Below are 11750 nucleotides of genomic sequence, written 5' to 3' on the forward strand. Positions count from 1 at the left end.
GCAGCTGGACTAGATGGTCTCCAAGGACCCTTCGAGGTCCAGATGTGTGCCCTAGGTCTCAGCCAAACCCTGAGCCTGTGCAGTTCCTAATAAAACTATCTATATTCCAGGCACTGGGAATATACATAGAAGGAAGGATCAACTCCACTCATGAGATCTGTGGTTACTCCAAGTGGTGGGTGGACCACAGGGCATGCCTTCTCATCCTGGACAGTTCTCCTCTGTGTCTTCCCAGAGAAGATCCATCCATCACCCTGGAGACCTTCCACCACATGCCAGTCCAGTACCCTCACTCTTTTCTCGGGGTTTCTGTATGGCTGAAATCCTGCACACCATGCTCTCAAGAATCATCACTTCAGGTGTCCCAAGAGGTTACAGAAAGAGTTACAGTGGGTCTGAACAAGCTGTGTTATTAAGAATAATGACTTATTTGCCAGATGTCATAAAACACTGCTTATTACGATTGATAAAGAGTCATTTTTAATAGAATTTATCTTAATTTCATAGATGAGAAAACTGAGGCTCATTCAGATGAAGTGACGTTGTTCATAGTAAGGCCAGAATTTGTACCCAGGGCTTTCCTGGCTCCAAGTCCACTTAACTTTCCATTCTATCTGCCTCCACAAGAACATGGAAAAGGAAGTGGGGTGACATGTGAGAGAACCAGGGATTGTGTATGGACTTGATACTGTTATTTCAGGCAAATACTGAGACAAAAATGGTCCTCTTTCATTGCCTTCCCTTCTTGTGTTTCATGCAGACAGAGAAGAGAATACCTTGTGAAAAATGACTCTCTTCAAGATAAGGCAGAATCAGCCAAGGAGGAGAGGATACTCGGGTCCCTGATCAAAAATCCCACCTCAGAATGGCCTCTGAGAAATAAATGGCTTTCTATCTTAATCTGTTACTAGGTCTTAAAACTAATGAGAGACTGGAAATTAGTGGGAATAGTGGAATGTTACAACTGGGAGATGAAAAAACATAGACCTCAGAATATTGTGTGTGTGGGAAGGAAAGTTCAAACTATATAATATGGAATGTCAGCACCGGCAGGGACCTGGGAGACCAGCTCATCCAATCCCTCCATTTTGTAGAAGGGACCCACAGAGGGATAAGGACTTGTCAAAAATAGAGTTTAGATTCTATTAAGGGTATAATAATTAGTATAAATAGAGACAAAAATACTTTTATCATGTCTATCTGTTCCTTTTCTGAAAATCAGACTGAAAAAAGTCTCCTTTGCCCCATCCCCCCAAGTTACAGTTTTACAAGGAAGGACTATGGGGAAATAATTTTCCACCATTTAAAAAATGTGATCTGATTTTTCTTGTGTAGTATGATAAAAATGAACATATGTTTAGAAGAACTGCACATTTTGGATTATTTGCTGTCCAGGGGAGGTGAGGAGGAATTTAGAATACAAGGTTTTTCAAGGGTGAATATTGAAAACTATCTTTGCATGCATTTTGAAAAATAAAAAGCTATTATTACTTTTTTAAGTGAAAAAATATCATCTCGGGAGACCTAATGCAGCAGATAATTGGTTTGCTCATAGTCTCTGAAGTTATAATAACCAGCATCTCCATGGTGACTTTAAGATTTACAAAGCACTCTCCACCCACCAACTCAGCAAGGTTGATTGTACAGGGATTGTCAAACCCATTTCTGATATGAGTCAGATCCATGCTCTCAGACCCTGCTTTTTCCACTTCACCTTAATGGCATCAGACTGGAGCATTTCCAAGTTCCCTTCCGGTTTTCAGTCCTATGATCCTACATATCGAAGGTCTTAAATGCTGTCCTTGCATTGGAAAGACAGAATAGGGGAATGAGCGATGCTCAAATGCCATCTATTCCCAAGTGCAGCAAAGCAAGAAATTGGCTAATAGACACTATTGCCATAATCCCAACAGCAGCACCTATTTCCATATTGATTTATGGTTTTGTTTGTTGCTCAGTCATGGCTCACCCCGCCATCAAAGATGCTGAAGTGGTTTGCCATTTCCTTCATCCTTTTTTTTTAAATAGATGAGGAATCCTGAGGTAAAAAAATTAAGTGATTTTTTCAGGGTCACTCAACTAATAAGTGTCTGAGGATGAATTTGAATTCAAGACTTTCTTATTTCAAGTCCAGTGCCCTATCCATTGCACCACCTAGCTGCCCTAGGTTTATGGTTTACAAAATATTATTCCTATTTTACAAATGAGGACTCGTAAGTTAAAAAAAAGGAGATTATCTGACCAAGGAATCACAGGGGGGAATAGCTGGCAATTTGAAACCAGATTTTCTAGACACCAATTCTGTGCTTTTTCCCATTGAATCTATCCCAATATTGCAGAATAGGTCACATATCTCATTCAAAGCCATGGATTTTCTAAAGATAATAAAAAAAGAGCAACCACAGTAGAATAAATCAGCCAGCATTAATAATGTGTCTTACATTCCCTGGCCCGCAAAGCAGACATCCTGTCTCCCCTACAAAACCAATGCTCCGGCCTTTCTTGCTTATAGCTACCCAAGATAAAATGTTTTGGGAGAAAGATCCAATTCAATTCAGCAGGCACTTATGAAGATCTATTGCTGGCAAGGTCCATTGTTTGGGTGAAGGGAAGATGCAGAAATGAAATGCAGAAATGAAATAAGACCTAATCTCAATATGAATCCATGGCTAGGGGTGAGCCATCTGAGAGGAGTGTCACATTCTATAGCTAGGCTAAGTAGAAAGAGAAATATTTTTTTCAAAGAAATCAATAAGTGTATAATTTAGAAGAGCATTAAAAGAGTCAGTAGATATATCGTGAAGATGGATTTTGTGAAGAATAGTTCCTCCCACCTCCTCGCTTTGATTAGAGGGGGAGGAGAGGTATGTAATGTCCTAGACATGTTCACGTCCATTAACCCTGTAGTGCAGGGTCTCTGGATTCACTGCCCCCACCCACATCTAGGGGAGACAGGCCAGAAATGTAAGACGTGTTATTAATGCTGACCTATTTATTTTACTGCGGCTGCTCCTTTTATTATCCTCAGAACTGGCTAAGTGACATATTTTGGTGGGTCAGGTTCCTAGAGTGTAGCCCCAGTTACCCCCGAGGGGTGGGAGATGGAGCATTTATTACTATTGTTCAGGAACTTGTCACACACCCCCCCCCCATATTAATAAACTGGTAAATTACTCTTCAATTGGTCAATTAACATCAATTAGCTTTCAGGCAAAGTTTGATATTGAAAAGGCCTGAGTCTCCCAGACAGAGAGCCACCCTCCTTTACTACCCCAGCCCTGGGGAAGGAAGGTTTCACTCCAAGGGGTTACTAGCGACTTTCTGTCCCCAAAGTTCACTTGGGACTCTCCTGGCTGAGGTGAGTCTCTGGGGCTTGTGTCTCCTCTTTCTCCCCTCTCACCTCTTAATCCTTTACTTATCTACCTTCCAACTTGGTCATTCCATCAATACCGTTCTCTCTAAAGTGACCAATGATTTCTTAGCGTCCAGTCCAAGGGTCTTTTCTCAGTCCCCATTGTCCTTGACCAAGCTCTGCTGCCACTGAATGGTCAGTCTCTCCTTGAGACCCTCTTCTCTAGGTTTGGGGGACACCATTCTCTCCTGGTTCTTCTTCTACCATCTGACCACTCCTCCCTCCTTGGCTGATCCTCCTCCAGATCACACCCTCTGAGCACAGGTGTCCCTCAGGCTCTATCCTGGACCCTCTTCCCTTCTCCCTCTTGACCACTCAACTCAGTGATCTCTTCAGTTCCTACGAAATTAATTATCATCTCAATGATGATGATGATTCTCACATCTACCTTTCCTGCCCCAGTATCTCTGATGACCTCCAATCTCCCATCTCCAACTTGAGACATCCAGAACCAGTAAACTCAGTATATCCAAAATGGAACTTGTTCCCTATTCCCACCCACTGCACCCCCTTCCCCATTCCAGTCAAGGGTGACCATCCTCCCAGCTCTCCTGCTCACCTCGAGGGATTCTTCCCATTGATATCCATACCTAGACACCCATCCCACGCCTTTTCCCATTGACTCTCCTCCAACATTGCAGAAAGCCATATCTCTCTAGCTAAGCTGTTCGGGGGATCTGCCAATTCTACCTTTGCAACTACCTCAAGAGCGCGCCTTCTTCTCTGCCCTGACGCCGCCATCACTCTGGGGCAGGCTCTCATCACCGTTTCTTGTGGTTCAGTCATTTTTTCAGTCCTGTCTGATTCTTCGGGATCCCATCTGGGGTTTTCTTGGCAGAGATACTGGAGTGATTGGCCATTCCTTCTCCAGCTCACTCTACAGATGAGGAAACTGAGGCAAACAGGGTAAAGTGATCATGGATCAGGCTAGGAAATTTCTGAGGCCGGCTTTGAAATCATGAAGAGGAATCTTCTGATTCCAAGCCCAGTGCTCTATCTACTGCCCCACCTCACTGCCCCCTCAATCCTGGCTTGATTGTTAAACTGTTGGGGGGGAGGTCAGTCTACCTCAAGTCTCTCCCACTCCAGTCCATCCTGCATTCAGCCTCTAAAGCCCCCTTCCCTGTACTCTCGAACCCCAATGGCTCCTGTTGCCTCCAAGATCAAATACAAAATGCTCTTTTTGGCATTTAAAGTGCTTCAGTATATGTTCTGTCAAAGCAAGCACATTGAAAGTACTTCAGAACCCAGCCCCCTCTTACCTCTTCAGTTTTCTTGCACCTTACTCCCCTGCCATGTGCACCCCAATCCAGTGACGCGAGCCTCCTGGCTAATCCACCAACAAGATGCTCCATCTCTCCACCAACAAGATGCTCCATCTCTCCACCAACAAGATGCTCCATCTCTCCACCAACAAGATGCTCCGTCTCTCCACCAACAAGATGCTCCATCTCTCCACCAACAAGATGCTCCGTCTCTCCACCAACAAGATGCTCCATCTCTCCACCAACAAGATGCTCCGTCTCTCCACCAACAAGATGCTCCATCTCTCCACCAACAAGATGCTCCATCTCTCCACCAACAAGATGCTCCGTCTCTCCACCAAAAAGATGCTCTATCTCTCCACCAACAAGATGCTCCATCTCTCCACCAACAAGATGCTCCATCTCTCCATTCCAGGTATTCTCTGGGGCTGTCCCCCAGGCCTGAACCCCTCTTTCTTGAGGGCTCTGGCCACTGACTTCCCTGGCTTCCTTGAAATCTCAACTAAAACCCCACCTTCTACTGGAAGTCTTTCCCAGCCCCTCTTACTCCCAGTGTCTTTCTGGCTAATGATTTCCTATTTATCCTGTATAGAGCTTGCTTTGTATATCCTTATTAGTGTCTTGTTGTATTGTATTGTATTGTATTGTATTTTGTAGAGTATTGTGTAGTGTATTGCCATTAAATTGTAAGCTCCTTGAAGGCAGAGCCTGTCTTGTCTCTGGTATCCCCAGGCTTAGCACAGGGCAAACACCCAGTCAGGCTTAGTCCATAGGTGATTGAAAGTTATTTATCCATTGATATGTCCATTCACTGCTAGGCTGAGTCTAGGAGCGGGCTTTGGGGCTTGGTTCCTTAGCAGCCCTGATTGCTTTGGCTGGTATAGATTTAGCTGGAATTCTGGTGTTTCTTTGACTTCCCAAAGCCCACAAGAGGGTAGCCTTCCATCTCTGACATTCATTCATTTAAAATCAGGAAAGAATAAATAAAACAGAATCAAACAGCTGTATCTCCATCGGTTCACGAATAGTTGCTGCTACTATTATTATTCCTCCTCCTCCTATTATTCCTCCTACTCCTACTACTGCTCCTCCTGCTATTACTCCTACTCCTCCTGCTCCTATTACTACTATCACTATTCCAACTCCTGCTATTCCTCCTACTGCTACTACTATTACTCCTATTACTGCTCCTACTACTAATACTACTCCTACTGCTATTACCTCTATTACTCCTACTCCTACTACTGCTGCTACTATTACTACTACCCCTACTATTATTACTATCACTCTTACTACTACCATTACTCCCATTCCTACTCCTATTACTCCTATTCCTCCTGCTCTTATTACTACTATCACTACTCTAACTCCTGCTATTATTCCTACTACTATTACTCCTACTGCTACTACTATTACTCCTACTACTGTTCCTACTCCTATTACTACTCCTACTGCTGCTACTATTATTACTACTCCTACTATTATTACTACCACTTGTCTACTACCATTACTCCTACTCCTCCTGCTCCTATTATACTATCACTACTCCAACTTCTACTATTATTGCTACTCCTACTGTTACTATCACTATTCCTACTATAACTCTGACTCCTCCTACTGCTACTACTCCTATTACTACTCCTACTCCTAGTATTATTCCTACTACTGCTCCTTACTACTATTGCTACTCCTATTACTACTCCTACTCCTACTCCTATTATCCCTACTACTATTACTACTGCTGCTATTCCTACTACTAATGCTACTCCTATTACTACTCCTACTGCTGCTACTATTATTACTACCACTTGACTACTACTACCATTATTCCTACTCCTCCTGCTCTTATTATACTATCACTACTCCAACTTCTACTATTATTGCTACTCCTACCATTACTATCACTATTCCTACTATAACTCTGACTCCTCCTACTGCTACTACTCCTATTACTACTCCTACTCCTACTCCTATTATCCCTACTACTATTACTACTGCTGCTATTCCTACTACTAATGCTACTCCTATTACTACTCCTACTCCTACTCCTATTATCCCTACTACTATTATTACTGCTGCTATTCCTATTACTATTGCTACTACTATTATCTCTGCTACTATTCCTACTTCTACTATTATTGCTACTCCCATTACTACTCCTACTCCTACTACTATTATTTCTACTATTACTACTGCTGTTATTCCTATTATTATTGCTACTACCATTATCCCTACTACTATTCCTACTCCTACTATTATTACTCCTACTAATTATTGCTACTCCTATTCCTACTCCTATTCTTACTGCTACTACTATTCCTATTATTATTACTACTGCTGCTATTCTTATTACTACTGCTACTACTATTATCCCTACTACTATTCTTACTCCTACTACTGCTCCTACTACTATTGCTACTCCTAATACTACTCCTATTCCTATTATTACTACTATTACTCCTATTATTATTATTACTACTGCTGCTGTTCTTATTACTACTGCTACTACTATTATCCCTACTACTATTCCTATTCCTAATCTTGCTACTATTCCTACTCCTACTACCATTACTATTTATACTCCTACTACTATCTCTCCCCACAAACCAGTGACTGAAACCACTTCTTCGTCTTCACATGAAAACTCCCATGGGAAAGGAATCAAGTCCGTCAGATCAGGCCTTTTGGAGTTACCTTCAGCTCCAGATCAGCAGCTATTTAACAGACTTTCTGTCACCATGCAGTACACCAACACGAACCAAAGGTATCTACATGTGTTTCGAAGTAGAGAGGAGACATAATAATAGGCTGATCAAGGCTCTAAGTTGGTTGATACCATGCTGAGCATATCATGAGCGCTCTAAGGACTGGGCCCTCACTGACCAGTCCCACTCTTACTCTTTCATACTTCAAGTATCCATGATTTTTATCCATGGGATGGCCATTTCATCAAAGTGAATGTGGCCCTTTTACACCTTAATTTCATGGAGGCTTCACACTTTAGTTTCATAAGAGGCCAGAAAAATTCAGTTTATGATGATGTTTCCGAACTTAGCTAGGCTGACTTCCTAATGATAGACATACTGAAATATAACCCCAAATGATATACATTAATTTATGATATTAATCAAATTAATCATTAGTGGAAAAAATGATGAATGATCAATAAGGGAAAGGTGTTTTTTAAAAAATAGCTTTTTATTTTTCAAAAAACATACAAAGATAGTTTTCCACATTCACCATTGAAAAACCTTGTGCTCCAAATTTTTCTCCTTCCTTTCCTCCCCATCTTTCCTTTCCCCTAGACAGCACGTAATTCATTATAGGTTAAACATGTGCAATTCTTCTAAACATATTTCCATATATGTCATGCTGCACAAGAAAAATCTGATCAAAGGGGAAAAATGAGAAGGAAAAAAACAAGCAAGCAAACAACAACAAAGGTGAAAATACTATATTTTGATACATATTCAGTCTCCATAATCCTCTCTTTGGATGCAGATGGCATTTCAACTCTTATTAGAATTATCTTGAATTATCTCATTGTTGAAAAGAGCCAAATAAAGAAAAAAGGTTTTTGTAAAACATCAGTAGTATAAGTACATTATTGCTCAGTTTAAGGAATTTTTGGATATAGTTCCAAATCTCTTTATAAAATGGTTGAACCAACTTACAACTAAAGCAGCAGTGTTAATGTGCCTATTTGCCCATAGCCACTCCAGCAAGTATCACTTTTTTTTAAACCTCTTTACCAATCTAATAAATAGAACCCCAAAATTGAAGAAGAAAAAAATTATATCAGTCACTCCCAAATTCTTGCCAGAGCTTCTCCTCTGCTATCATAATCTTGGAGAGCTCAGAGTTATCTCCACACCAGAGGAAAGCCCAGGAGGACGCTGCTGGTGGAAATGAATGGAAAAGAATTATCTGCAGCATTAATTAACTGTGGGTCTCATAATTGAATGTGGGAGTTACAAAATTATGATTTATCATCAGTAAATGTTTGATTTGTATTCCTATTTTATACACTTATATATCTGGAGTCACATAAAAATTTCTCAAATGAAAAGGAGTTAGTTGAAAAAGTTTAAGAAACCCTGATCTGGGACATAGTTTTTTAACACTGGGAGCAAGGTACAAGACCCTCTGAGGAGTATCTGAAGGTATCACAAAACAATGGCCAACAATATGAGGATTTGTTTATGCATATTTGTTATGCTCTCTTCCCCATTGGGAAATAATATAGGAGGAAGGGGAAAAAACCACTTTTTTTATTAAGTTAATTTTTTAAAAGAATACATGAATGTAAAAATTAATTAACAATAAAAGTGAACCAATCCATAAAGCAAAAGCCAATATTATTAGATATTTGAGAATACAATTCCTGCAGAAAGTATATCCAGTTTTTCAATAAAGACAAAATTGAAAGTCAGTAAAGCAAGACAATCACAATGAATTTACTCCTTCTAATGATGAACACAATAATAGTGTATATACATATATAAAATACATGTATGTGTGATCTATCTATAATATGTACACATGCATATCACACACGGATATATACATGCATGTCTGTAGTGTGTGTGTGTGTGTGTATTCCACAAAAGAAGTCAAATTTGAGTCTGGGGACGTCTCCATCATGTGCTTCCTTCTCCCTTTCCTTTTCTACCACTTTCAGTCACCATCCTCTTTTCAGCTACCATTTGTATGTAGCTTGAGAAACTAATTTTTTTCCAGTTTGCTTGCTTAGCACAGTTCCAAGCACATAGTAGGCACATAATAATATTTGTTGACTGACTGACCAACCTGACAAGCAGGTGTGATGCACCACTGCTACTTATAGAAGAAGTCTATGACACAGAGGATTTGAGTTAGCCTGGTCTTTGCAGTATTAGCATGTGTAAAGTGAGTTAAGGCAAAATTAAACGCTCTTTGTATGGAATTAAAAGGACCATAAAATTTGTTCTATTGAACAATGTCATTCATTTTGGCATATACAACATAAGTTTCTTTCAAAGAAAAGTTGCAACTTTAAAAAACTGAATTAACTTAGGAAAGAAAATGGGTAATCCTTTGAAATTTTCAACAATGATATTTAAATTTAATTGCATTAAATGTTTCATCATTTGTAATTTTTTTTCAATTAAAGCTTTTTATTTTCAAAATATACACATGGATAATTTTCAATATTCACCCTTATAAAACCTGTATTTTAATTTTTTCCCTTCCTTCCTCCCACCCCCAACAAGGCCCAACCTAGACAGCAAGTTATCCAATATATGTTAAACATGTGTAGTTCTTCTATACATATTTCCCTAATTATCATGCTATACAAGAAAAATCAGATCAAAAAGGAAAAAAAAAATGGGAAAGAAAACAAAATGCAAGCAAACAAGTATCTGAGTAAAATGATATCCTTCCCCAATGAATAAACACAAGAGGATATCCATTGGAATAGCTGACCTAGTACAATCTAAAATGATTCAAAGACAGTTTAAGTAGCAGAAGTACATAAACACCAATTGTACATGCAGAGAACTTTTTCCAGAGAAAATCAGGCATTTCTGATAAGCAAAAACAGTTTTTCAAAAGCTATGTCTCTAACATGCAAAGAATTGCTTGCTTCTTATACAGCTGCTAACAGAATTGTTATGTATAAAAAGACTCCCTCATTACACAGGGGAAATGTTGGTGCTGCTTGTGGTAGGAGGGAAATCACGGAGTTCCCTAAGGTCTCTTGACACTTGCATATTTAATGAATAATTTTTGAAAAAGCTTAGTGTTCTAAATAAATCGATGCAAGGTCTTTCCTCAAATTTATACTCTTATTTAAATGGTAAAGAGACTGCATTTATGAAGTTAAAGCACCAGTTAATGAATTGTCAAAATAACAGTTTTGATATGCTTCTCATTTAAAAAACTGCATATCTCACACATAAAATAGAATAAAATATAGCGTTGTACAGAAAAACATCATATTAAAATATCATCATAGCAATTATTTTTGTAGTTATAAATTATTTTTAAAACATTTATGGATGAATAAATATTAAATTATTTGTATTTTTGTTTTAGGTTTGCATCTTATAAAATTGTAATAAATGATCAATTTTAATAAAATATAAATAGAAAAAAGTAAAGATATGGTTGTTAATCATTTGATCCATATATTCTGATTTTATTTTAAAATAATATTTTATTTATTTCCAATTACATATAAAGCCAATTTTTTAATATTAATTTTTAAAAAATCTGAGTGGGTCCAATTTTTCTCCAACCTTTTTTTCCCTCCTCCTTCCCCAGAATAGTAAGCAATTTATTGTAGGTCAGATATGTGCAATAATTCTCATTTTATTTTATAGATGTAAATATTTCTAAACATGAAAGAACAAGTAATTTGTTTGCCACAAGCAATTATGATTCATTTGATCCGATTTCATCAGGGCAAGTATGGTTGGTTGAAAACATAATGGTACCTTGAAACAAACATTTGATATAAAACTTTTGTGATTTTAGCTACAGCTGAATAAAGATTTTTCTGCTTTATCAAACAAAGCAATACACATTTTGCCACAATTCAGACTTTATCTTCTTTGTGGGAGACATGGTTTCCTGCTGTAAAAAATGTAAAGTCAAAATCTCCATCTTGAATGTTTGAAAAAAAGAAAGCACTGTATTTTAAGGAGCTTTAGGCAGAAAAACACATTAAAATATTATCATGGTGATTATAATTATAATTTTTGTAAATATTAAGTTATTTATATTTTTGTTTCAGATTTTCATGTTATAAAATTGTAATAAATCATAATTTCTAATAAAATACAAATGTACGCAGATGTTTTTGTGAAAAGGGTGTGTGAAAATTTTTTTGTAAAACCCAAAAATTTTTTTGTTGATCAAATGTCATGATTCTATAAGACATGGCTCCTTATCCACACATACATATATATGTTTATGTAATATATATACATAAAAAGATATATGTATGCATTTCTGTATGTATCTATGTAAAATTTGCACATAGTTGTTTGCATGCTATCTCCTTTATTTTCTTGTAAGGGCCTTGAAGG

This window comes from Antechinus flavipes, chromosome 6 (assembly GCF_016432865.1).
Source record: "Antechinus flavipes isolate AdamAnt ecotype Samford, QLD, Australia chromosome 6, AdamAnt_v2, whole genome shotgun sequence".
Lineage (NCBI taxonomy): Eukaryota > Metazoa > Chordata > Mammalia > Dasyuromorphia > Dasyuridae > Antechinus > Antechinus flavipes.